This window comes from Chroicocephalus ridibundus, chromosome 1, assembly GCF_963924245.1.
Source record: "Chroicocephalus ridibundus chromosome 1, bChrRid1.1, whole genome shotgun sequence".
Lineage (NCBI taxonomy): Eukaryota > Metazoa > Chordata > Aves > Charadriiformes > Laridae > Chroicocephalus > Chroicocephalus ridibundus.
Genome location: NC_086284.1, coordinates 108,011,660 through 108,038,226, shown reverse-complemented (window position 1 = coordinate 108,038,226; position 26,567 = coordinate 108,011,660).

The window sequence follows — 26,567 nt, the reverse complement described above, 5'->3', positions numbered from 1 at the left end:
CACACGTCTGTAACCTGAACTTTCTATATAAGACAATGTTAGGGCAGAGGCACAGATAGGACTCATAGTTTTGAGCCCAATTAAACGTTTGAATATTATTTGTTTCTGTTATTTTATGAGTGTTATTTTATATGACCATTCACTTAGAAAAGTCAGAAAGAAGAAATATGATATTTTTGTTAAAACAGAATGTTTGAATAATGTCAGAGAACTGGTTTTGGTGAATAACAGGGTGCAGAAATTCAGGGTGCAGAACCAGTTTTGGTTAACAGCAGGAAGTGACTTCAGTAAATAAAAAGTACCTTAATGTACTATTGTCATTGAAAATTTCTTAAAATGAGTTTGCAGTGTAGATAAAATGAGATCTAAAGACATCTAACAGCTGTTTTTTTTCTTCAAATCTTTCCCCAGTGTGATGCTTTTCGATACTTTCCTCCACTGAGATAAAAAAGTATTTTCCTTTTAGCAGGAAATGGGTGGCTTATTGTGAACTTGTGTGTGATTGTAGCTACATGCACTTCATATTCTCTTTGATGTGCAGAACTGAAGGTCTGATTTTATTTTTCCTGATTATTGTTTAGTCTTATTCAGATTTTATTCCTTTTTTTTTTTTTCTAAATTTGATTTACTTTTTTATCTGTCTTACTGCTTTGTACTTACAATATTCTGCTTTCCCAAATCCTAGGAAATTATATTGGCCAATAATGCTCTTTTTCATGTTTGCATTCAATAAAAAGGAGCAAATGCTTTTAGCTTTAAGTAAGTACATTTTGAACTACTTAAAATAATTTGGATGACAGTAAAGTTAAAGTGCTTGCTGGCTAATGAACATGCAATCTGAATGCTATCTTCAGTTTAGCTATCATTTTTGAACTAGTAAGTGGCTGACCTTACCCATATGCAAATGGATATACAGAGATTAAACTAGTAACTAATATTGGATTGTACCTTGACTAATTTAGGTTGCTTTATAGAGTGCTGCTTTGTACATGTTTATAACCTGATTTTCAAATCAGTTTGAAAGGTAGTAAATGGAGTATTTACTGCTTATTTGATTTTTGAATATACATTTCTCATGGCATAGTGACATTAGAAACTTAGGAAGGTTTTGAACCCAATAGCACAGAATTTAGTGACAAGGCGCCCAGTAGTGATATGATGCAAACCCATGGATTCTGAACACAAGGAAAGTAATAGGAAAGCTGGGAGCCGGGGGGAGAGGGGAAGGGGAAAAAAAAAAGGTTGTGGAGAAAAAATAATTTAGCTGAGGTAGAAGCTGCGGGTTGAGTTTTTCACTTTGAAGCTCTATGGATCAGACAAAACTTCTGAAAGCAATGATAAAAAATCTACACAATGCCACAATGACTGGAAGACAACAAGTAAAGACCTGCTAGCCTGACCGTAATAATATGCGAGAATTCAGGAGAGATTTTGAATTTACAAATAATTGAAGAAATTAGGACAAATTCACCACTTTATATATCCCTGGCAAAAGCATTTTAACAACTCTGTAAAATTCATTCTTGCATAGGAAAGGCTATTTCAGAGCGGAACAGATACAGTAAAAGAAATAAGCAGAAAAGAGAGCCTTTTTGTGGTTGGAAATGTACTCTTTTTTTTTGATTTAGCAAAAAGAAAGAAAAATGTCTGCTGTCTGTTATATATTTGGTAAGGGGAAAGTGAGATTAGGGGAGAGAAACTTTATTGAAAGGAATTTTTAACACTTGAAAAGAGAGGAAAAAATGTAAACAACTAAATTGAGCTGGAAACGAGTACAACTTTGTAACCACCAGAGCAGTAAGATCTTCTGAGAAATGCCTGTAAAAGAACACTTCTAAAGTTGGGCTTGACCCATTTGTGTAAAGGATGATATTATGTATTTATTTGTGATAAATGAGGGGGGAGGGTGGGTGAAGGGAGTGATTTGTATAGGTTGGGTGTCAAAATCTATTTCAGTTCTACTTTTTTACATCTCAAGGAGGAAATTCTGTGTCCTCTCTAGCAAGTTGCTGATGTGATGGTAAGAAAAAACATTTCTGACAGCCCAAAAATGGACTTCTTTGATAAATGACTGACTTTTTGCATCCAGTTTTGGGATACCATCAGGACATGGGTTAAATAGAGGATCTGTCAGAAGTTAGACCACAAATATGTTTTTACAGTCTATAATAGAAAAGACGGCCAAATTGTTCACTGTTACTGTACTAAATTTAGTCACTAAGGAGTATTAGCTTCTTGGCAAGTTCTTCACTTGTTATGACCATGTATGGTCCAGTATTATAAACAATTTCCACCAATTCCAAAGAAGAATTCCTAAAGGAATAGAGTGCAGTGAATACAGTATGCTACTATTCTTCTTTGACCCTCTGTGGTAAAAATGTTTTTGCCCTTGTGTTTCACCAGACTATGACTCTGAAACTGCATATTGAGGGTGAGTTCCATTTGCTCCCTCAGGTTTTCCCCGTTTCATCACAAATTCTCATTTATTCATCTTTATTGAAAAAAATTATATTTATTATATTCAGTTGAACTGGCAGACCTTCAAAAATTAATGTTCAGTAACTTAGCAGAAATATACTGTGGAATGGATTTTTAAGAGGGAAGTTAAATTCTACTGCCATTTCTGAGCCTGATGCTTTTTGGGCAGCCAAAAATTATAATTGACCAGAAGTCTGATGCCATCAAAAGTAGTGATAAACACTAACCCTCCAGTAAGAAAAGCTCTGGTTGTTTTTTTTTCAGCACCTCCAGTATGAAAATCATATCTTAAAAAAGCTATTCTTTAAAGCCATTTCTCACCTCCTTTATTATTTTGGCCATCAAAACAAACACTTTTATGTTTAAGATGAAAGCAAAGTATGCTTCTGTTCAATCATTCTGAAAAGCTTTACTTTTTAATCGTTAGGCTTTCAATTACTGAGTACAAATATTGAGGTTTTCTTTCAGTTAAAACTCTGAAAATTTTTGGGGCTTATATGTTAAACTTCAGTCTTTAACAACATCCAGCAACCCAAAGCAGTACTAAACCCAATGACTTACTACATTTTTGCATGCACAATCAGAATACCTTTACGTTGCTAGTGAGATATGCATATAGTTTTACATTCCCACAAGGAATGGATGCTAGTGAAAAGCCAGGGTTATGGACAAATGGCACTCGGGGTTTTAGCTGCATTACTCCCTGAGGCTTTTCCCTGTTCCTCATGTTCAAGGTCAAAAGGTAGAAAATTTTTTACTCTTGTTCTGCATACCTAAGATGGAAAAGAAGCTGCAGATAAATTATATGTTAGCATCCTACATCAGGAAGAGCACCGATACAAAGTGCAATTAAATACATAGTTAATCTCATTGCTCTCACATTTAAAGTTAGGCACATTTCTGAATACCTAATAACTAGGGCACATGAGACCTGCTTCCTTACATATTTTAATTTTTAAACCTGTTGGTTTAGCTCTATGGAAAGCTCGTAATCAAGGTAGAACCCACTTGCAGTTCCACATTATTCAACATTAACCTGATCTCTTTCCCATTAATATCAAAGGTAACCTACCAAGAGACTCTTTGGGAATAATATAACTTTTTTTCCTAATGAACATGAGATGAATATAGATATAATTTCAGTATCAACTAAAATTAATAGAAGAGATGTATTCTAAATAAATATGTCAAATTAATTCAGAATATTTTTTTTTCTTTGCATTATGCCTGTATGGTTATCTAAATACATATTTTATGCATTTGAAAAACTACGAATCATCTCACTTAATTTTGAAGAGATTCATGTTAAGGAATCTATTTTCATTCAGTCCATAATAAGTACCATTAGAGTTTATGGTAATTGTATGTACACATACAGAAAATTACTTAATATTTTCCTAGTTTTGATCTGTTCAAATATTGGTCAAGAAGCATTGAAAACTTTGTGAAAATTTATTCAGTGAAATCACAGAATAAAATATGTGTGTAAGATTTTCTCTCATTAGAAGAAGCAGTGTATTATATTGGAGTATAAACACACATCAGTAATTAATCTTATACCCTTACTAAAATAATCTCACTTTCAAGTTTATGAACTGCTGTAAATTCCTAATTTTAAAAAAAAGTGTTAAATTTTCCCAATCTTTAAAGAATACAGCAGCGTTAACGCTTATTGTGGGGTTTAACTCCACATACTTAAAAAATGTATTTCTTCATAAACTATGGGATTTTAATTTATTTTTTTTTAAACCCTGAATGAGAAATAAGACAAGTTCTCCCACAGGTTATCTTAGATGTTAAAATCCTATTGTGATACAGTCAGTCTTCAGACATATTCCTTTCCTCTGAAAATAATTTAATATAAACCATATTTAATCACGGTTGGTTTTTGGTTTTTTTTTCCCCCCATAAAAGCATTTAGAAAACCTATTTGGCACTGGATAACAATCTTGGTGGAGCTGGAAACCAAAAAATGAACTGAAAAAACCCTATAGAAACAATCTGTATGTATACTTACTAGCAAATTTTTCCTAATCCTTGTTATATTTGCCTCATGCTCTAGTCCCTACTACCCAGTGATGGGATCCAGTTTGATGATTTTGAGAAAAGAAAAAACAGGTTTGAGTAACTGCTGTGAAATTTCTGATCTCGGGAATACTGAAAATACTGACAAAAATAATACATTACTTCTAAATTTTCTTAAAAAAAGAAAAGACTGTTGAGTGGAACTGGCAGTTACAAAGACCCAGGCATCTAGGATTTTTATGAAAATAATAATACAATCCTGGCCATCAGAGTAATAATAATAATGAAACCTGCATATTTCATTTGCTTGATATATTTGCCTCAGTCCCCTTTAAACTCATATTGTCTTTACCAAAGTAAGAACTTTTCATCTGATACCTTATTTTTTAGTTCACCTTTTAATTATTTTTGTGCTTTCTTTTTTTCTTTAACAGTTTGTGTCTGGATGCTCAGAGCAGCACAATATTATTTCTTAATGGTAAAATTGCCATTGCTATCATATTAGAACTTCTAATAATGATCAAACTGATTAACCATACCTGCCTTGACCAGCTCAGTTTGCTCTCTGTAGCTCTCATTTTGCAAACTCCAAATATGCAAGACATCTGACAACAACAAAAAAAATATGTGACAAACAAGGTAACTGTATGGGTTGATATTGTTTTAATGGAAATGGTTTACAACTGCTAGCATAAATAACATTTTTTACTTAAATGTAGCAAATTGGTGTGAGCTTAATTTTAAATACATAAAATCCTATTGCACAAGGAAATGTCTACATCAAAGTAGGTATCTTTTTTCCATGAATCTAGGATTCTGATATTAAAAATATACAAACTTAGAAAGTATCAGCAATGTGTGGGAAGGTTGTAAGTATGGATCTAAACCAAACACCATTCAAAAGGCTTATCTTCCCTATGTCAGAGTTGAGTTCACAGTATTTGGTGTTTATTTCTTCCTTTATGGTGGTGGGAAGGGAAAGAGTGAGGCTACTTTGTTTTCTGGAAAAAGGTGAATGAATTAGTGGATGAATGTGAAATATTCACTTATACATAAAAATCATTTTGACTTAGAAAAAGTTTAATAACTGCATCAGTGATAGCCCAAATATTGAGGAAGTATTTATTCGCAACGGCTCCTGGATGTACCACTTTGAAAAAAACAACCAATGATCGCTGATTTGCTTGGTAATATGCTGAGTGCTTCCCCTATAGGAAACACACCTTCACTTATTTGAATGTCATAAAAACAGAAAACTGAAGGCCTGAACTTTTCACCAGCCCTGTTTCATCTCTAAAGTTTTCAGCTTCTTCATGCACCCAAATGTCCTTCACCTCTCTAAGACTGGAAGATGAATATTGCCCACTGCTCCCTTGGCACCTTTTCCTACCTCTGCGTAGTTATGATCTAAGGGATTTTAGGTTTCACTGGGACTTTTTAAAAGCTTCGTCAGTCTACATTTTTTATTGCGGTTGAACTCTCTGTCTTTCTGTTGGTGCTGTTTGGAATTGTATGTTCCTCCTGTCCCAGAAGAAATTTTAACAGTTGACCCTTCAGACATGTGTGTGACTTTAGAAGCATTTTGATTTTGTTTCTGTGGGAGGTCTGTAGCTTTCAGACTCATGTGACATTACCAAAAAGAAATCAGTTGGTTATAATTAATGTTTCTTTATCTAGGCCATCAGAGTATAAAATCTAACTTCAATGGTAATTAATTGGCACTTAAGAAAATATTCAACAACTCCCTAGTTAGTCTCACAAAGGCATCATCTTTGTCTGTAATTATCAGAGCCAGGCTTACTCCACTCTAATAAATTTGTGAAACATAGCTCATGATGTGTATTTCACTATGGTTTTAATTCAAGTAATAATTTTGGACAACAAGTTGACCATTAGCAAGAAATGTGCCCTTGTGGACAAGAAGACCAATGGTCTCTTGGGGTACACTAAAAAGAGCATGGCCAGCAGGTCAAAGGAGGTCACCCTCCCCCTCTACTCTGCCCTGGTGGGGCCACATCCAAGAGTACTCTGTCCAGTTCTGGGCTTTGCAGTTCAAGAAGGACAGGGAACTCCTGGAAAGAGTCCATCAGAGGGCTTACAAAGATGATCAAGGGACTGGAGCACCTCTCTTATGAGGAAAGGCTGAGAGGCCTGGGTCTGTTTAACCTGGAGAAGACTGGGAGGGGATCTTAACAATGCTTATAAATATCTAAAGGGCAGGTGTCAAGAGGATGGGGTCAGGCTCTTCTTGGTGGTGCCTGGTGACAGGAAAAGGGGCAACAGGCACAAGCTGGAACACAGGAAGTTCCATCTCAACATGAGGAAAAACTTCTTTACTTTGAGGGTGACAGAGCACTGGAACAGGCTCCCTAGAGAGATTGTGGAGTCTCCTCTGGGGACATTCAAAACCTGCCTGGATGCATTCTTGTCTAGCCTACTGTAGGTGAACTGGCTTTGTCAGGAGGGTTGGACTAGATGATCTCTGAAGCTCCCTTCCAATCCCATTCTGTGGTTCTGTGATTCTGTAGCACAGAGAAGAATTTCAAATTAATGGATAATTTTATTGGTTTTGATTTTAAATTATCATTGGTACCTCACACTTTATGATTAGATTCTACTCCAATGTTCTAACAGTCTTTACTAAAGGCCTAAAACCATCATAATTTTTTAAAAATGTAACTCAAATGGTTAGTATTGAAAACATAGTTTTAATATATTCTAACTGATTCTTAGAAGACACCAGGGAAATAACCACCATAGCTATTATTCAGGGGACATTACATTATGCAAAAATATACAGTTGTTATTTTTATTTATAGGACAAGATGTAGGGTTTTTGTTTGGTATTGGGGTTTTTTTGTTTGTTTTTTTTTCTTGTCATGAAGATTTTGAAGAGAAACCAGAATTGTATTAATGTTAATGAATTTATTAGCTATGGTAGTGTTGAACTCGGGTTTTGCCGTTACTAGCAGAAGGCCACAGGCTGTGGGCTGCCCTGCCTATGCAGGTCCCAGGGGTGGCTGTGCTACCCTTGGCCTGAGCGAGCTACCAGGTGCCCCGTGGCCAAGCGGCCATTGCCCAGCCTGTCTGAGCTCCAGCTCTATGAGTGCCACTGGGGAAAGGGCTGAAAGCCCCAGGCAGTCCCTGCCGGACAAACGGCCCCTGGGATATTTGGGGGGATGCAGGGGGGCAGCTTTCACCCCTTCCCTGGGAGCAGGGGGAAGGAAGAAGGCTGGGGTAAGAAAGTACTTAAAAATTGTCAAGTGTAGGATGCAGAGGGACATCGGCAGGGTGAGCATAAAACTAGATAAAATGGGTAGATACGAGAATGGGCTTTTTTATTAAAATAATTTAACCTGTACAGTTGTTGAAAATTTCCTGTATACCATAATATCAACTGTTAGACTGTTAAAGCATGAATTTGACTCTGCTTTTTACAAGATGCTGTGCATAAAAAAATGCTATGTGTACTTCACTAGATTGTGCTTTTAGGAAGATGTAGAATTTCTCTGTTGCTTATAGTAAGTAAGACACTGTTTGAACATGGTAAATAAATAGTTACAGTGGCACAGGTGCATTGAGAAATCCCACTGAAGAGTCTGCCAAATGTCATTTAAGGAAATGTTTGAATTAAAACTAATTTGTACAGCAAAAGGAGGTAATATAGATTATGTGATGACAGCATTAAGAAAAGTCACAAACGCCTCTGTGGAAAATAACATCCTTCACTTTTGAACAAACTTGATTTTTAACCAGGCAGTAAGGATTCAATTGCCATAATGTGGCTATTGAGTGTCATTTGAGATTCTATAATGTACAGTGCCTGGTGTCTACCAGCTGGTACAGAAAAGCCCAGGTCTGCCGTAAGCACCTGGCATGTGGATGCCTTGAAACCCTGGCCCAGCTCAGACAGTACCTGTTCTGGTTCGGTAGCTGATCCCCAGAGTGTGGATTAGGGTAACCAAAACATCACTTAGTTTAGTAGTAAATAAATAGTAAATGAACAGTCCTGAGGACCTCAGGGAAAAGTCTTACTGAATACATTTTTTCTCAGTAAGAGTTAGAGTCATATTCTATTAAAAAATGCTTGATTAGAAATAATTCTCTTTCATTCAAATTAGCCAGTCTCTGGAGAGGATAGAAACAATCTTAAGGGGGACAAGATTGGGCTGAGAAAGTATATTCAAAATAGGAACAATTAAATAAGCGCTGTCTTTCAATGCTTTTTTACCATACTGGCCACTGTGTTAACTGAGCACTTCACATAATTAAATATTCCAGTGTCCCTGGGAGGCAGCCAAACACTTCTATTCTTCATAAATTTGCTATGACTCAGGGGCATCCAATGAGGCTTATGGCATGAGAAAGCGCGGATGATTGTTTTTTCCAGCTGTATGACCACACTGTATATTAATACTAATGAAGTCTCCCAGATTCATCCTGCTGATACAAATCCAGAGGGATACAAGGCCTTATTTAAGTCTGACACCAGTATGAGTTTCAGTATTTAGTAGTATCAGAACTGGAGTCAATCCCACATGTCCTTCCTAGTAGTCACAATTACAATGAAGAAGGTGAAGAAGGTTTTTTTTCATTTTAAATGCTTTTGTAAAATGTGCTCTTTTTTTTTTTTATAAAGAACTATTTAAGTTTTTTGAAAATGTAGTTCATTCCCTATATAAATGCACATTTTAGTGAATTAACGGGAGCATCTAGTTACCATGAAGCGTATGTAGAATCACTTTACTTTCTGAACCTGTTTATCCTCTGGTATTGGCTTCTTTAGTATCCCATGATGATTCTTCAGTAAAAGCTGTGGGTTCCAGTAGGGAGAATATTTGACCCAATTTGCTAATTTTATTAGGTTTTAAAATGGTTTTGGGACACATCTTTGGTATTATGAAAGTCTCCAGTTTTGGCTGACCAAAACTGTTTTTTTCACAGGTATTGAAGATACTTAAGTTTTATACAAACTTAGTAGACTATTATAAAGTCAGTTTATATTACTGTCAAGCATGGGACAGGACAAAATGGCCGGGGGGGGGGAGGGGGGGGGAAGCTTGCAATAGACTTTCCTTGCTTCAAAAATATGTACAACTGAGATTTACATTTTAAAATAAGGTCATGCTTGGCCATACGTATCCATGAAATTTAACATCAAGCTTTCCCATATATATGCACAAAAATATTAGAATTTGGTTTTCCTTTTTTTTTTTTTTCAAAGAAAACTATCCAAGCTTTGAAGTATAAAAAAATCCCATTTAGCATGGAGAGATGAAAGTATCTATGAATAAGTACACAGAACTTGTAAATCTGACATTTGGAATAAAAATACAATTCACTGTCTTGGCATGAATCAATCAGTGTGCAAGACCTTCCTGGGGGTAAGGATGGAGGAGGGGAGAAAGAACTTAAGTTAAAGAAATTTGCTGGTTTTAAAAATGAGTTAGCAATAAAACAGCAATAAAACATTCCTGAGGATGAAGGAAAATGATGTTAAACCATCTGATGGCAGGCAGAACCTTCTGTTAATATTCACTTATATTTAAAATGAAATGTTAGTCAAGACATCTGCTGAAAGCACACATTCCGTTGTCACAGAGGAGATTTGGTGTTTCAGTCCCAGAGGCTCCTTTTCCTATATCCTTACTTACTGCAGTTTGCATTCATGTTCGAAGTTTATGTGAACAACAGACGCTGTGGATTTTTTCCTTTGTCCCCTGATTTTTCTGTTTATATAGATCTAGATTGGAGGATTGTTTGAAAGTAATGGAGGAACTGTCTATTTATTTTACAGTCAGTGTCTGGTTTGTACTAGCTCTATGCCCTTAGGTCATATCTCTCTTTTCTGGTAACTGTGCCTTTGTGGAGTTGTTTACTTACAAATAGAAATGATCAGAAAACAAATACATTTTCAGTCATGAGACACATTTTTTCTTGCCTTTTGAAATATTTATGTGAACAGAAATTTGTTGTAAATATATTTATAACCTTTATTACAGGAAGGGTTAATATTTACATAACACCAAAAGTCACTTTGGGGATAAGATTACTAGTGTTACAATTTTTATTTTTAGAAATTAATTTTTTATATAGATGATAACTGGCTTTGAATATGTTGAAGTTTATTTATTCTGGCAGAATTACTTTTGTATAGGCATTTCTAATAATCTGCTTCTTTGAAAACACAAGCTAGTCTTAATGTGGTATTATGGACGCTGTCTGCACACTTATATTTGGTTACTACCTTAACATTTTGCTAAAGGTTTGCACTGTGTGATGTTGAAGGATGTTAAGGTCTTATTAGAGATAACATCTTAGCAATAAAGACAAGCTAAATAAAGTTATTTACAGTGCAGAAAAGCCTTATTTCTAAGATAAATAGCATTACACTAATACTCTGATTGCAGTAGAGGATCATGTAGGGTGCACGCTCAAATTTGTGATTAGCAAAACCTGGATTTTATCATCAAGAGTGATTGTAAATCATTTGGATTGTTCACAAGTGTAGCCATATATGTGTCTACACTGCATACTGCATTTACTGCAGAGATATCTGAGTTAGATTTGCTTAGGTAGGCAGAAGCAATCTGGCTCTGACAGCCTGGAGCTCAGACTGGCTTCATTTATGGAGTTTTCTGATAGGTTGAATCAACCTGCAGGAAGGTGAAGTGTCTACTCTGCTTTACATACAACACGCATAAAGTAGTTTACTGTGTAAGTGAATAATAGCTAGTTTGGGATATATATATGCTAAGAAGTTAATTAACATTTTAAAGACAAAGAAATGGAGAAGTTAAGTGGAAGAGGAAAGGATGGAAATATGATTCTGTCTGTTTGAGGGCGTGTCCTTCAGCCCACCAAAAAGAACTAGAGCAAGCCTAAAGCCATATTTTCCAGTTTAAGAAAGCTTTTAGTGTTGTATCTATCTTGCATTGTCCCTCTGTGACAATGGTGAGTTTCCCACTGTACAATTCGTTTATAAAGCAGTACTAGCCTTAAATAAATGGAATGGGTTAGCAATGGAAGAATCATCATCATTTCTTTCTCAGTAAAGGTACTGAACTTAGAAATATGGTGTGAAATATTGCATTTTCAATATAGCTACTCAGAGAAGGAAGTTTCTTAACATTTTGTATTCTTTCACTCTTATGTTTTTTATTGTCATTCTAATATTGGAATTTCTGTAAAATAATCATTATAAGTGCAATCATTAATAGGCTGGTTTGCCTGTATATAAAATCTATATACATAGACATACATATAACATAAATATGTGTCATATAGGGCATATATATATAGGTTATATACACCATGCTAAATAGATACTGAAAATTTGTTTAGCCATTTCATTCTTCTGACTTGAAATAAACACAGACTATGCAGGTCCATTCTCTGGTGTGAGGGCTGTTTGAATGGCCTGAATTTAAAAAAAAAAAAAAAAAAACAAACAAAAAATCATCACTAATACCTAACCTCTGTGTGAATTCAGACCCCCTATTCATATAAATCAAGAAGAAAACCTAAATTTATACTCTCGATTTGCCCTACATTTGTCTGTTCGAGCTAATGTTAAAGAAAACTACCAGTGTGAAGCCCAGGCTTTCTGAAACTAAAATTAAAGTTGACTTCATTTTGAATTCAGGATGAACACTCATGTCTCCCTGCCTCTATTCTCACCATTGACTCTGTCTTCCTGTTCTGTATCATCGCTGGACTATTTCATCTTCACTCTCATTAGTCTCCCCCCTTGAGAGGTATGTCTGGAATTACCTGTGGGCAGACGAGTCTCTTGAGCAGCCGATTCCACAGCAATTGCTTATAGGAAGGTGTGAATAAATTCTGAACAATACCTGAGGGCTCCGGCTGAGGCAGGAAGACTAAGAAAACCACCACAGTTGCTCTAAAAATACAGAAATGTTGTACTACCATCAGCAGTGTTGCCTTTGTCTCACATTTAGCACTGGGCTAAATCGTGATCTTTTATAAATGAACTGTGTAAATGCTAATGGCCATATCTTCAACAAATGTAATTGTAAAGGAACTCACTGTATCTGAGTTATATCACTGCTTTTGGGAGATGCTTGGTCATGTGGGACTTTGGCAGACCTTTACAATTTCTCTGAATCACAGGTAGGTATCTGAAAACCTCTGAAGCTATTCTTTATATTTCACTGTTGGGCCCTAAGTGAGCAAGATGTTTAAACAGATATTTAATTTGAAGCATCTTTAGATTGCCACTAGCCTCACGGGAATTTCTCATTTGCTTGCAATTTAGGTATGAGCCTGAATAACTAAAAGAAGGATTGATTGAAAAAAGGCTTTAAAAATGTGGTTCATAAATAGATAAAACTCTGCAGTAGCAGAATCCTGTAGATGCCAGCCAAAAAACATAGATGTAATTATGTGGGAAGTCCTGCACAATGGAACATTTTTAAGGGATGAGGCTTACTGAATCTCCTCCATCCATATTATTGTTTATCACTGACATTTTTAGTGTAATCTTTGCAAAGGACGATTGTAATGGTTTAACCCCAGCTGGCAACTAGGACCATGCAGCTGCTCATTCACCACCCCCCAAAGTTGGGACTGGGGAGAGAATAAGAAGAGAAAGGACTCACGGGTTGAGATGAAGACAGTTTAATAGGTAGAGCAAAAGCTGCACGTGCGAGCAAAGCAAAACAAGGAATCAATTCACTGCTTCCCATCGTTCAGCCATCTCCAGGAAAGCAGGGCTTCATCACACATACTTGGGAAGACAAACACCATCACCCCTAACCTCCCTCCCTTCCTTCTTCTTCCCCTGACTTTATATACTAAGCATGATATCACATGGCATGGAATATCCCTTTGGTCAGTCAGAGTCAGCTGTCCTGGCTGTATCCCCTCCCAACTTCTTGTGCACTCCCAGTCTACTCACTGGTGTGGTGGTGTGAGAAGCCAAAAAGGCCCTGAGTGTTCAGAAACAACTAAAACCACTAGTGCGCTATAGACACTATTTCCTGTCACAAAACATAGCATTATGTCAGCCGCTAGTAAGAAAATTAACTCTATCACAACTGAAACCATGACAACAATATTGTTTTAAGACATTCTTCTATATATTGTCACATGGAAGAGCTAAGCCTTATTCCTAAAAAAAGAAAGCTTTTGTAATTCTCATATTGAATCAGTCCTTGTCACACCTTTAAGTTGTCCCTCATTGGAAGGAATATTTCATATATTTACATATTATATACTGACACAGTACCTAACCACCCCATCAGCCTGCAATAACTTTCCTACATCTTTAAAGCTATGTTTAATCTCAGTACATACAAGTCCTGGAGAAGAGGAAGGTGGTCCCCTGAGAAAAGTCTGTGGCAAAGAGGGGAAAGTGTAAGGTGAAAGAAAGTAGCCTCTGTAGTGAGATATTATGGAAGCTGCTAAATTATTCTTTTGTGTTTTTTGAGATATATATCGAAGAAGCCTAACTGAACCACTGAGGGAAATAAGATAGAGGTAATGAGGGAACAAGGAATGGTCTTTGTTAATAGTTACTATTTAAATTAGTTTTGTTATTTTCAAATGGCAAAATCATAACATGACTTGATGAGAATGTAGAAACAATGTAACAGATATAGATATGCTGTATTGTGTGAAGAAAGGGTGTTCTCTGTATGGTATGCGTTTTATTCTGATAAAATGTATATGATATTAATAAAAAAAGGAACAGTTGCAGGTTTTGAAAAGGTTTTCCAGACTTAAGAACGTCTATCCTTACTAAACTTGTTAGAATGTTTAACTTTTATAATTTAACTTTTTAGAGTTTTAAAACAGCTGTGCAAGGATAAGGAAGGACAGGAAAGATATGAGAAGTCAAAACCTATAGCAATTGTAGTCACACATTATTCAAAATCAATCACCTTAAGTATGATTTTGGTAATGGATAGCAAACAAAACCAATATTTGCTTGAAGTTCCTGACATGAACTCCATTGACCACACCCAGTCTAGAAAAGTTATTTAATTTTGGTGGTCTAGATGAAGAAACCTGGCTGATATCCTGCCTCTAAGTCACAGTGAGACTCAAGCACACACAGACCCTTGACAGCTCTCTCATTTCTGCACAAAAATGAGCCAGGGAATAGCCCGAGCAGGGCTAAATTGTGCTCCAGGAAAAACATTTTCAATAGTGATTTCAAAAAACAAATTCATTCTTAAATAAAGCAACTGAAAGCACTGCTAGATGTCAGTCAGCTGATGGCAAAGAGTAAGACTGGTAATATTCAAATCCGTGAAAACATATACCCGTGCCTGATTCTGAAGATGCTTTAAATAAGAAGTACTTATTCAAGGCTCGTTCCTTGAAGATGTGGAAAGTTCCACTTTGACAAACTATTTTTGCTAGCAGAGTATATTCAGATGCAGAAGGAATTAAATAAAACACATACAGAACCCATCAGCTGTCAAGCAGGGCTATAAATGGCATCCTTTGTCCTGACTTGTACTTTTCTGACTATGTATCTTTAAAGAAAGGCAATCTATTTTATAAGGTGACAAGAAAAAGATAGAAAGATCTATCTCAGGGCACTGGCTGGGGGGAATACCTTGTAATTTTCCCAGTATTTTTCTGTCCCTTTTATGGCAGCATTGATCCAAATTTGGCACAGTTATTAAACTGCTGTATATTAGATATCTTGCATATAGTAGTATTACATATATGCACCAACTCTGTTGATCTTTAGTTTTTATATGAAGCCTTAAGGATTGAAAGACTCATAAGGTGAAGAAAAAAACAAACCACAAAACAAATACGAAATAAGCTTGGGGTTAAAAATTACTGTCATGTTATTAAAGTAGCGTACAGTGTATAGTGATAAATTTATTTAAGAAGGAACATTTTTTGGGGGGAGCATTCATGAAGATCTATGTTTTTTTAGTTATGATTGAGACCAGTCTTTTGTAAAAGTTTAGGAGCTTTTGTCAAAATACTTTTAATAGGCACATACGGATAAAGTTTACCTTATACATAAGCCACAGCCCTTTGTATGAATATAAACTACTTTATCTTCCTAACATATTCAAAATCCCTGACCTTCTATATTTCTGATGCTCTCACCCAGTGTTTCTAGCAGTTGATTAAGTATGTATCAGACTTTCCTTTTGTCTCAAGACACATCATGTATTGCTGGATAATGATTCAAATAACCACTTTGAAATGTCGCGTTGTATAACTCATAAATGCCCATGGCTAACTTTTTACACATTATTAAGAGGCAAAACTAGTCAAGTCAGCTTGTAGCATCTCAGTTTTATTAATTACTTCAGTTTTCTGATGAGTTTAATAACTGCTTCATCACTCCGTAAAGCAGGCTACTCCAAGAATCTTTGAAATCTGAAGGGTTTCTTCCTTTTACATCAATGTATTTTATATCAAACCTTTGTCTTTTTTAGACTATTATTTATGATTTTGATGAGCATGTTTACAGAAGAGAGTAGAATATAAATATATCCTTTTAAAATAAAATTAAATTACCTTTCTTTCTTCATAATGAGAAGTGTAACTAACTTCAGGCATAACTCAAGGTGTAACTTTAAATGCTTTAGATGACTGATCTTATGGGTAAAGACCTAAAAGAATGTATCCTATACAGTTTTTGAGATGCTCTTTTACCCTCAAATACTTCACTTTTTTTTTCTGAAAAGTCCTTCCCTGCTTGGAATTTAAATGTTCAAGCTTTTGAAAGAAATAATCTGATTAACCGTAAGATATATTGACAGTAATAATGGATAGAGATAAGAAAACACTGTTAATATTCTTGAGAAGAGGACTATTGATCTTTATTTTGAAAGTGTCAACTTTTAATGGTTTAAATCACTAACGGTTGATTTATTTCTTTTAATAAAAAATAGCCTTAGTATTTCTGAAGCAGTGAACTGCTTTTGTGTCCTGTTGACAAAGTGTAAGTGTATACTTCTAATTGCATTGGGTTTGCCTGGGATAGAGTTAAAATTCATCATAGTAGCTTGTATGGTCTTATGTTTTGGAATTGTGATGAAAATAGTGATGATAACGCAAGGATGTTTTAGCTATTGCTGAGCAGTGCTTGCACAGCATCAAGGTCTTCTCTGCTTCTCAGACTGCCCCACCAGTGAGTAGGCTGGGGGTGCATGAGAAGGTGGGAGGGGACATAACCAGGACAGCTGACCCCAACTGACCAAAGGGTCAATTCCATACCATGTGATGTCATGCTTAGCAATAAAAATAGAGGGAAGAACAAGTGAGGGTGGGACATTCAGAGTTATGGCATTTTTCGTCCCAATTGTCAGTTTCTTGAATTCTAATCTCCCCAACCAATTTGACTATGAAATCGCCCAGGCTTTTCAGAGCTGCTTTGTGTCTCATATTGATGTGAAGTTATTTTAATTCTTGCAACTTTGAGGGAACAAATAAATGTGTTGTGGAGGCCTTTAAAGGCAAACACATGTGCTTGGGTATCTTTAGAGCATGGAGATTTATTAGGTTTCCAAATGTGCCAAGGCTTAGATCCTACAACAAAAGAAAAGATGTGGAAATACTTTGACCAAGATTAAAATGCAAAAAAAAATCTGTCAATTTTTGCCTAGAAATCTAAAACAAAGCTTGTGTTCTCAGTTTCAACAAGAATAAATATTTTTTCTGAGAGCTTTTTTTCCTACCAACAATCCTATCATTTTATTTTAAATAATATAACAGGAGAATAAATGTTGAATAGTTTTCTCTTCAGTGCTACAAAGGTGAAACACTCATCTACACTCTTAGTGTGAAATTTAGGCACATGCATATCATCATTTCTTAAATATCAAGTGTATGATAGAATCTGACCGATTTTCAAATCAAACACTGCAGTATCTGTGTTTTGAGTCAAGGATTCTTGCTGTATTACATGAAAGAAGTGTAGTGTCAGCTAGCTATCTCATTTTGGAATATGTACCAAAACAAAGTGATCACTTTCATAGAATTCTTCATTTCCTCAGCCGTTGCTTCATTAACTTCAGTAACAAGTTAAGCCAATCAAGCAACTTGGCTTTTTCTCCCATCATAAATCTATGGTTGCTGTGATTTTTACATTGGTTTGTTAACTGCAAAGAAGAGCCCATCAAGATACGCTATTCAGAGGATTCCCTCCACAGTCAAAAGCAGTTGTACGGGATTTGTAACAGAGGCAGCAGGGCTGAATGTTGAAGACAGGTAATACTGAAAGAACTGTACATTTCTGGAGTTCTCCAAGATCTAAATTTCATAAGAGAATGAAGAGGGCAAACTCAGAAAGTCTTTCATTTCATAAATTAAAAATGTAGGGGGTTGCCTTTCTTTTTCTTCCTCTCTCTACATCCTTGCCTGCCTTTGAACATCTAGAATAAATGCACTTGCTATTAGTTTGCCAGCTCTTCAGATTTTTAAATCATACATTTATATCAAAACCAAGCACTCATCCAGATAATTTTATAAGTGAAACAATGAGGACTATTTTAAGATAATTTGACTATGTGAGATAATGAAAAAAAAAAGTTAACTCTTGGTGCAAATTATCTACTCCAATAATTTGATGTTTAGGTAGTTATATTAGCTCTACTTTGTTTCATTTGTTGGTTGCATGGCTTTCAAGCAACCTTCTTTACTACATTAATTTGCAAAAAGTTAAGTATTTTTTTCAGCTTATTGTTACAGAAATTTTTACATATTCTCATTAGTACCAATATGCTCAACTTTTTAAAATTAAGTTTAATTAAATGCCTATATTTGTATGTTTCCACAGAATATGAAGCAACATCAGAAAAGCAAGTGGTCAAGAAAAGTAGCACGTACTTACAGACTGATGAACTTCTGATGATAAACAACTTGGGCCAGAATTTTCAAATATGCACAGAGGAATCACCCACCTAAATTTCAAGGGGAATACTTCTCAAGGGGAATTATGAGTTGATCTAAAAATAATTTAATGAATTTAAAGGAGACAGTAGGCAAATCTCCAGTATCTAAATTGATAACTGTAAAATTTCTCTGTACAGAGACTGCCTTTCACAAGTCATATCTGAACTCTTTTTGGAAGCTATACTTTTAGCTTAAAATTTCTCTAATTACCGACACAAGTTACAAAGGCTTGTATAGATTTTTTTTTATGCTGACTGATCTTCTTTTCTTGTGAAATTTAGTGAACATTGACCGGCTTTATGTGATTCTTGGACACTTAATATAAAGCAGTTATATACAAGCTAGAGGTACTATTATATATGAGATCACAGTGTATAGCTCAAATTATTTTTCATTCTTAACTGCAGAAGTATTTGGAGTGTCGTGGCTTGGTGAAGCTTATGATGAAGTTTTCCCATCTATAGCGAAATACTGATAAATAGTGCAAATGGAAGTTAAGTTAACCACAGCATACAGAGTATACGAAAGCTTAGCAAGTGTAACAACCTTAGGAAGTCTATTGGATTTTACATGAAATGCCTGCAGTTGTCTGGAAGCCAGAAGGCTTCTAGTGTTACATCCAGAGCCTTTGTGGAACAAAGACACAAAGGCAAAAAAATCACTTCTGCAGTGTGTATGCAAGACTATGAAATATTTACTTTGTTCTGAATTGATCATGAGGATATAGAAGTATCTTGGCAGAAGAACACAAAATCATTCATCTGTTAAAAAAAGCCACAAATTAAAAACAAAACAAAACAAAAAAAACAAAACAAAAACCAAACAAACAACCCTACTAAATCCAAGAACTCTTCTCAATTGATGTGACAAATTTCTTATTGATTTCACCCAGCTGTCATCGAGATGTAACATTGCTTGGCTAACTGTCTTACTAGAGAATTCAAATACCTAGAGAAAGAATGAAGATCTATAATAGTTTTAGCTGTTCCTTAACACATTGGAAATACTGCTCCTCTTTCTGTTTGTTTTGCATAGCAAGTTGCTGTCTTTGCCATGGGTGAATGAGTCACTGATTAAATATAAGACCAGATCATCAGACAGCAACCAACCTTGTTCATGAAATCCCTGGACCAGCAAGGGATCTGGTACGTTACTATTATGCACTGCTACTGTATTATCTCTAGTTAGTGTAATAAACAGATTAGAAGGATGTTTTACCCCTCTGTTGTATTACCCATATATTCAGCTCTTGGTAGTTGAAAAGATTGAAGAAAAAAATTATGTAATGACTTGACTGATGAGTATGTGTATTGAAGCGTGTAAGTGAAAGTTCCTGACTTACACCTGGAGAGAATTAATCAACCAAAAACATTGCCAAGTAGGATATTATACATTTTCAAAGTACATACTCAAAATGAAGTGAATTTTTTATTAGGAGGTTATGATTCAAATGTTTAGTTTGATCACTTATTATCACTGCTCACATCAAATACAATTTTTTTCCCTTCACTTATTCTCTTCTCCCTAAATCCATCTATTATTAGGCCATAATTCTTGCTTCTGATTGTATTCTAATGAATATGGGTTCATTTTAGTCCTTGTATTGGTGACTTTGTATGCTTCTTTGGCTAATATGGGTTAATAGTCCAATACATTTAATGTTTTACTAAATTGTACCTGTATAGCTAATGCCACATAGTAGAAACTTTTGAGTTAAGTGAATATTGACCAACTATATGCATTTTCTTTTATTATGTTTTTGAGATTCATGGAAGCAAAACTTACACCAAGAACCTGGATGTGTCAGAAAGCAGGAGAACAATCTGACCTCAAAGAGGAGAGAAAATGATGAGGGGACGGAAGAGGTTTGGGGTGGAGCCAGGAGATGTAAGGGATGATGCAACAGTCATTGAGAGCTGCCAGGGAGGTGGAAGTGGATGAAAAAATTGTAGCAGGGAGGAGAAAGAGCAGTCTGGCTCAAGAACAGCAACGGTTCAAGACTTTAAAGGAGGAAAGGAAGATTAATGTTTGTGAGCTAATTGAGAGGAGGAAGACGAGGAAGAGCAGGGAAAGAAGAATGGTTATATATGAAAGTTGGGATATTTGTAATAGCGAAATTTATTACTACTGTTTTAGAATTGATAAAACAACCTGACAAAATATATAAGCTTCATTTTTGGACTATATGCTAAGTACTATTGATATTACAATATGACAGAATAACAAATAAAAGAGCACACACATTCAGTTGAAATGCCTTTCTCAGGAAAAATGATTACTCAGTCCCCTAAAATGTAAAATACTCAAATCCATGTATTAAAATGAACTTAATGTCATGCATCAAGTTGGCAATACTGCTTACAGTTACCACTATCTGTGAAATACTAATTTTGACACTGTACTGTGCTGCACTTAGGAAAGTTGAGTTAGGCCTATTTTAAACTATTTGGTCAGGCAATAGCAGAAAATTCAAGTTACAAACCCCTCAAATTACAAAATATAGGAGGGATTACTTACAATATCTGTAAAATCCCAGAATCACAAAAGGATTTAGAATCATAAATTCCTCTGCAACCAAGGGGAATTAGTTGCATAACTGTTTTTATTAATCTGTGTCTTTATAAACGTTTAACTGCCTAAGCAAGATATTTGATAAAAAATTCAAGGAAAAGAACAAGCTTATAGAAATAACAAACTAATCTTTTCCATGAACAAAGAATTTCATCCACTGAGGAAGTGAATCACTTTCTTAGGATATTAACTAACAATAGCTTTTTGCAAGGTTTTGACTTGTTTAAGACCATGCTTCTTTCCTTTGCCTTTGCTGCTACTTACTCAACACTTACGACCTTGTCTACCCACAGATACTACACCCATTAAATCCTGTTATTACAGTCTTTATTCAGCCTCATCAACTTCTCCAAATGGAGCTGAGAGAACAGGAGAAGGAAGAAATATGAAAGTAGATTTAATAGAGATAGATAGTGATTCACTGTGTTTCATAGATACCATTAAGATAACAAACAATGTATTCTCAATGAATAAATAGGGTTTTACAAAAGCCTTCCAGCTCGCTCCTGGTGATAGCTTTTAAAGTATCAAGAACTAAAGCATACATTTTCTTCAGTCAAGGTTGTACTATGCAGTCATGGGGACATTAAAGTTCTAAGGGGTTCACTGAATGAATGTCAATCTTCTTTTATACTCAGTGAATATATCTTTCTTGGTTCATGAATTAAGAACAGATTATGATTTTTATGAACTTGTTCTATTTGGTATTGTTCACTGACTGTTTTTGTGCAACCCTGCTGACTTCAACAGACATCAGATCATGCTAGGATTGTGTGGGCACAACTGAGGCGAAGTTGGTGTAACAAGTCAAATAGAATTGGTATTAGTTAAATGAATGAAAATTTTTTGTCCCTTTTGATACCTGAGTTGTATTCCAGTTGCATTGCAACCAGTACAGTAACTCTCTTCTACTTTTGTACTGCTCGTATGCTTGAAAATCAGTAGACCCTCATCCCAGTTCAAATAGGTCTTTATAATCCCTGTCAATAGCCAAAAATTCAGAAATGTAAAGATTATGTAGGGATTCTATCATCTATGTTCAAAATCTCCACCTTGTACCTACCTCACTTCTGTGTTTGGACATCTTACCAAGAAGTAAAGGAATAGCCACATCATCTGCATAAATACCTGATGTAGATGCTCTAACTTCTTTTCCACTCCATTGCTCCTCATCCTTTTCATGTCATGACTCCATTACCCCTCTCTTGGCAATATCATCTTTGTATTTATTATCTAAGCTTCTTCAGTCTTCTCAGCAATCTTAAAACAATATGTAGGTTTTTGGGGCTAATAATCTTACCTCTCAAATTATTACAATAGGCTTCAGGTAGGATTAAAGAAAAGGTTACATTTTCAACTGTATCTGTGATTGAGCATGCAGATGCCTTGCTGAATATATTTATGTAATAAAAGATTCCTTATGAATTCCTGTATTTAACCATTTTTTCCCATATTTTTTCTGATTTTCTGGAATCAGGCATTTTTGAGAGATTTATTTTCTTTGTAGAGTCTGAGAGACATTATTACTCATAGCTGGTACAGTGCCTTTTATTGCAAAATAAACACTTGAAATATGCCGCTGGATAAGAGGAATGGTCTGGATGGCAATGGTTTATAGGTGACAATGCAATCAATTGTAGGTATTAGTTTTTAGTATAGAAACAATTTATCAGTCTCTTTGTCAAAATGAAATTTGACTTATCTTTCTGATCAGTAGGACTAGCAATACCAAGGTCAGAGAAGAGTGAAATAATGTGGAAGGTGTCTGGTTTTGTGTTTGGTTTTTTGGGGTTTGGGTTTTTTTTGTTTCTCTGCAAATTTACATTCCTGATAGTTTCTGTAACCCTGTGTGTTAAAGGGAAATTAAACTTGCTGGAAATTTAATTCCACTGATTAATTTTGGAGAAACCTAATAAGAATAATTTTAATTGTTTTGTATAGAGTATATTGAACCTTTCCAAGGTCTACTTAAATCACTTTGCAAACCCATTTTTACAAGCCATGCATTGTACTTTGAAAGAAAAAGGTCAGAATAAAGTGGTTATGATCTCTTATGGGATATTTTTTCCTATATGACAGTATTTCCCTTGGTAATTTGTAACTCTGTCTCATTTGTCTATAAAAAACAATTAAAATTATTCTAATCTAAAAAAAATAAGAAATATAAAGCAAAATATCAGAATCTTGGTAGACAGCTGGGCATAAAATATTCTGGTAATCAATTAAAAAAATCAGTTATAATATACATTGAAAAGACTTTTTTGTTCATTTTTGCTGGAAAATTTTGAATATTTTAAAGAATTCATTGTCACTTTGAAGAATGGATTCTCATTCTAGTCTGAGGCTGTGCTGAGTGAAAAGTTGAATGCCACATTACACTTGCTTAGGAACTAATGTGCATTAACTACGTTAGCAGTATTTATAATTAGGCACTGTAGTTGGTAGAGGATATGTTAGATTGCAAACAGTGTCCGAAACTAGAGGGCTCTTTCCATTAGCCAACTAAAATTCTGGACGTCATGTTCCCTCAGATGGAATTTAATTTGTAATAGAATATGTGATTATGAAGTGCACATTCTTAGGTGGTGACTCTTTTTCTATATGCCTGTCATGTGCATTAAGTAATTGTTTTACAATGTAAGCTGTACGACTGTACCATTGTAAGTCTGAATAATGTGCAAAGGCATTAAGAATGTGTGTGAACTGATTCTGTCAAGGGTCAAATGAAGAAGTAATACATTGCTTTTAAGAATCTTCATCCTTTCATCTCTTTCTCTCTAGCTTCTTACTATTTATTTTATTTATTTAGGCTTTGTGTGGTTTAAAACAATTAGGAATAATCAAAGACCAAATGCTAGAGCCAATGCTACAGGCAACTATAAAATATGTTGTGCAGTGCCTCAAATTTAAGTACCTGCTCCTCCAGGGAAAATCAAATTACAATTAGGCATTTAGCAAGTTAGTAACACTGCCTCAGCATTACATAAGAAGAATTTGGTGCATAAAAGGGTGGTCTAAAAAACCTGGATATTAAGTGGGAAGCAGGTGCTATATGACCATTACCAAAGAGGTGAGATGTGAATTCCTGCGCCTCTCTAGACGCAGTGTTGCAAAACAGGTAATTCTGTCCAACATGTCTGTTTTTCCTTTACAGCTCAGAGTTTTCTAAACTCGGTAGTACTTTTCAAAAGGACTGCAGAGGTCTCACTCTGTTTAAACTGCTCCTATTAGCAACTCAATAGATTTATAGTCAGGACGCTCTGAAAAGGAGAAACACATAATCTAGTTACTGTTCTCAGTATTGGTATTGGATTTTTTTTACCCAACATCTGTCTTAACTGTTTCTAAATTTTAAAAAATTCCATTTAAAAGTTTAGATTTAAATAGTCTGTAGCTTTCTTGTCTATTTAGAAACATAACAATTCACAATTTGCATGACACAATTCATACATTTTAATTAATGATATTTTACCACAAGGATTACACTCAAAGGACAGCTGCTTCTCACTGTGACCCATAGCCTCCTAGCTCTACACTGGTCACCGTGTAAATACTGCTTGTCTGCCATCAGGTTTGTCAGACAAATCATTGGTCTGAAGCAGGAGTGGTGAGTGCTGCACTGCACTGAAATGCTCAGCTGCAGTAATGAAAATAGAGATAAACTGGAGAACTTACATCCTGAGCATAAAACATGTTTTCCAATTCACCAAGATATAGTTAAAATTCATGGGACAGACCTTCAGCTTATTTTAAGAAGTTAAAATAGTTGTAGGCAAGGTGTAATTGCTTGGAATATGTTTTCATTTTGAGCCATTTTATTTTTTTTTTCTGGGGTGAACTAAAAAAAAAGCCACAATGCTCCCTGACCCTCCCCCCCCTCTCCCACGGCAGGGCCTGTCTCATTTTCCATTCTATTTTATTAGTTTATTACTTCCAAGTTACAGAACATTTTTTTTTCTAATTATTTGCACTCAAAACCTTGCAATGGTAAAAGAATGATAAACCTAATTGTTGCCTTCAAGGACTGACATTCAGTTTAAAGAACCTCAACACAAACGTTCAAATAAGTCAAAACAGATTAACAACTTATGATTTTTACCTTTGTTTTCACCATCACTCTGAATTTTTGTTCTTCTGGGCTGAGACCTATTGATAAAAGAACAAAAAAAAATATTGCCACACTACAGGCTAGAGTATTACAAGGAAATAGGAAATCTTAATGGGGTTTGTTGAAGATAACATTAGGAGCACTTTATGCTGCTGAAATGGAATTAAAAGTCTGAATTGTGATATTTAAATAAATACTTTCAACACTTTTTTTTTTTATTTAGTACTGCACATGAAAAGCATCAGTTTTTAGCTTAGTAATACATAGACTAGAAAACCACTGTACATTGTTTACTTTGCTTGGCACTTAAGAGGGTGAGATCTCTAGGTTTTGAAATTTTTGGCACCTTACGGTATTTTGGTATTTTAAAGGACAACCAGTTGGAAAATTTCTCACTTAATATGACAAATTAATATGACAAATATGCCTAGCTCTTAGCGATGTGAGAGAAGAGCCTAGATAACAAAACATATATTAGTTCTTTCTGACTGTGCAAGAAATATTTTATAATCACAACCATAAAGCATATATTTCATTTTAAAATCACTGTAAGACTGCAGTCACAGTACATCCAAGATGAGGAATGAGCTGCTAATGTCTCTCTGACTTAAAGGGAGGTTAAGCTAACGCTACTTGTTTTTCTAGCTACTGTATCCACAGTGCATGGATTGGCTACATGTTAGAACAAGGCTCAACATTGCCTGTAAGTCCGTGTGGTATGTCAGCACGTACACTGAGATGAATTTCTCTTTCTCACCCAAGATTTTATAAGTATTTCAGGGTTTGCAGTGACCTTTTTTCATTGCTGAAATGAGCATATTCTCCTCGTGTTGGAAGAAATGTTTTGTTTCTCTTCACAAATATAAGCTCTTAGAACAACATGAAGGAACTGTTCAATTTGATTCAGGAAAAAAAGGTGTAAACAAAATGCGGCTACACAATAGGTATACTTTCTCCTACAGACAGCTGCATAAGCTCACCTTTCAAAATTGTTTGTAAGTGCATAAGAATATTACAGATAGTATAAGTAGGTAGCAAGTTTTAACACTATCTAGTGCTTTCTAGTAGACTGTTTTACTGATGTGAACTCCGTATTTGGAGTCATTTTTCTTTTATTTCTGTTAAGTTATGAGACCAGAACCTTGTCACAATGACTTTTAGTAGAAAAGAAAATGCAAAATGTCAGAATCAACCAAATATTTTCTCTTTAATCCAGCCATATATTTATAAAGAAACAGTGATTCTGAGGTAGTTTCTTTTCCTCCACCTTTTCTCAGGAGCTAGTACTTCTCTCAGGAGTAGTCCCATTGTCCTGATTCCTAATTCAATTGTTTGTCTATATCTAGGTTCAGCCTTAAGGGCTAATCAAACCGTTTGGCTCCCATTAACACCATGTCCACTATTGTGTGGTTTCTATGCCCCATCACATCAATACAGAAGTAGGTTGATTATAATGTTGTTTTCCAGAATCTGTGCAATCAGTGTTGGA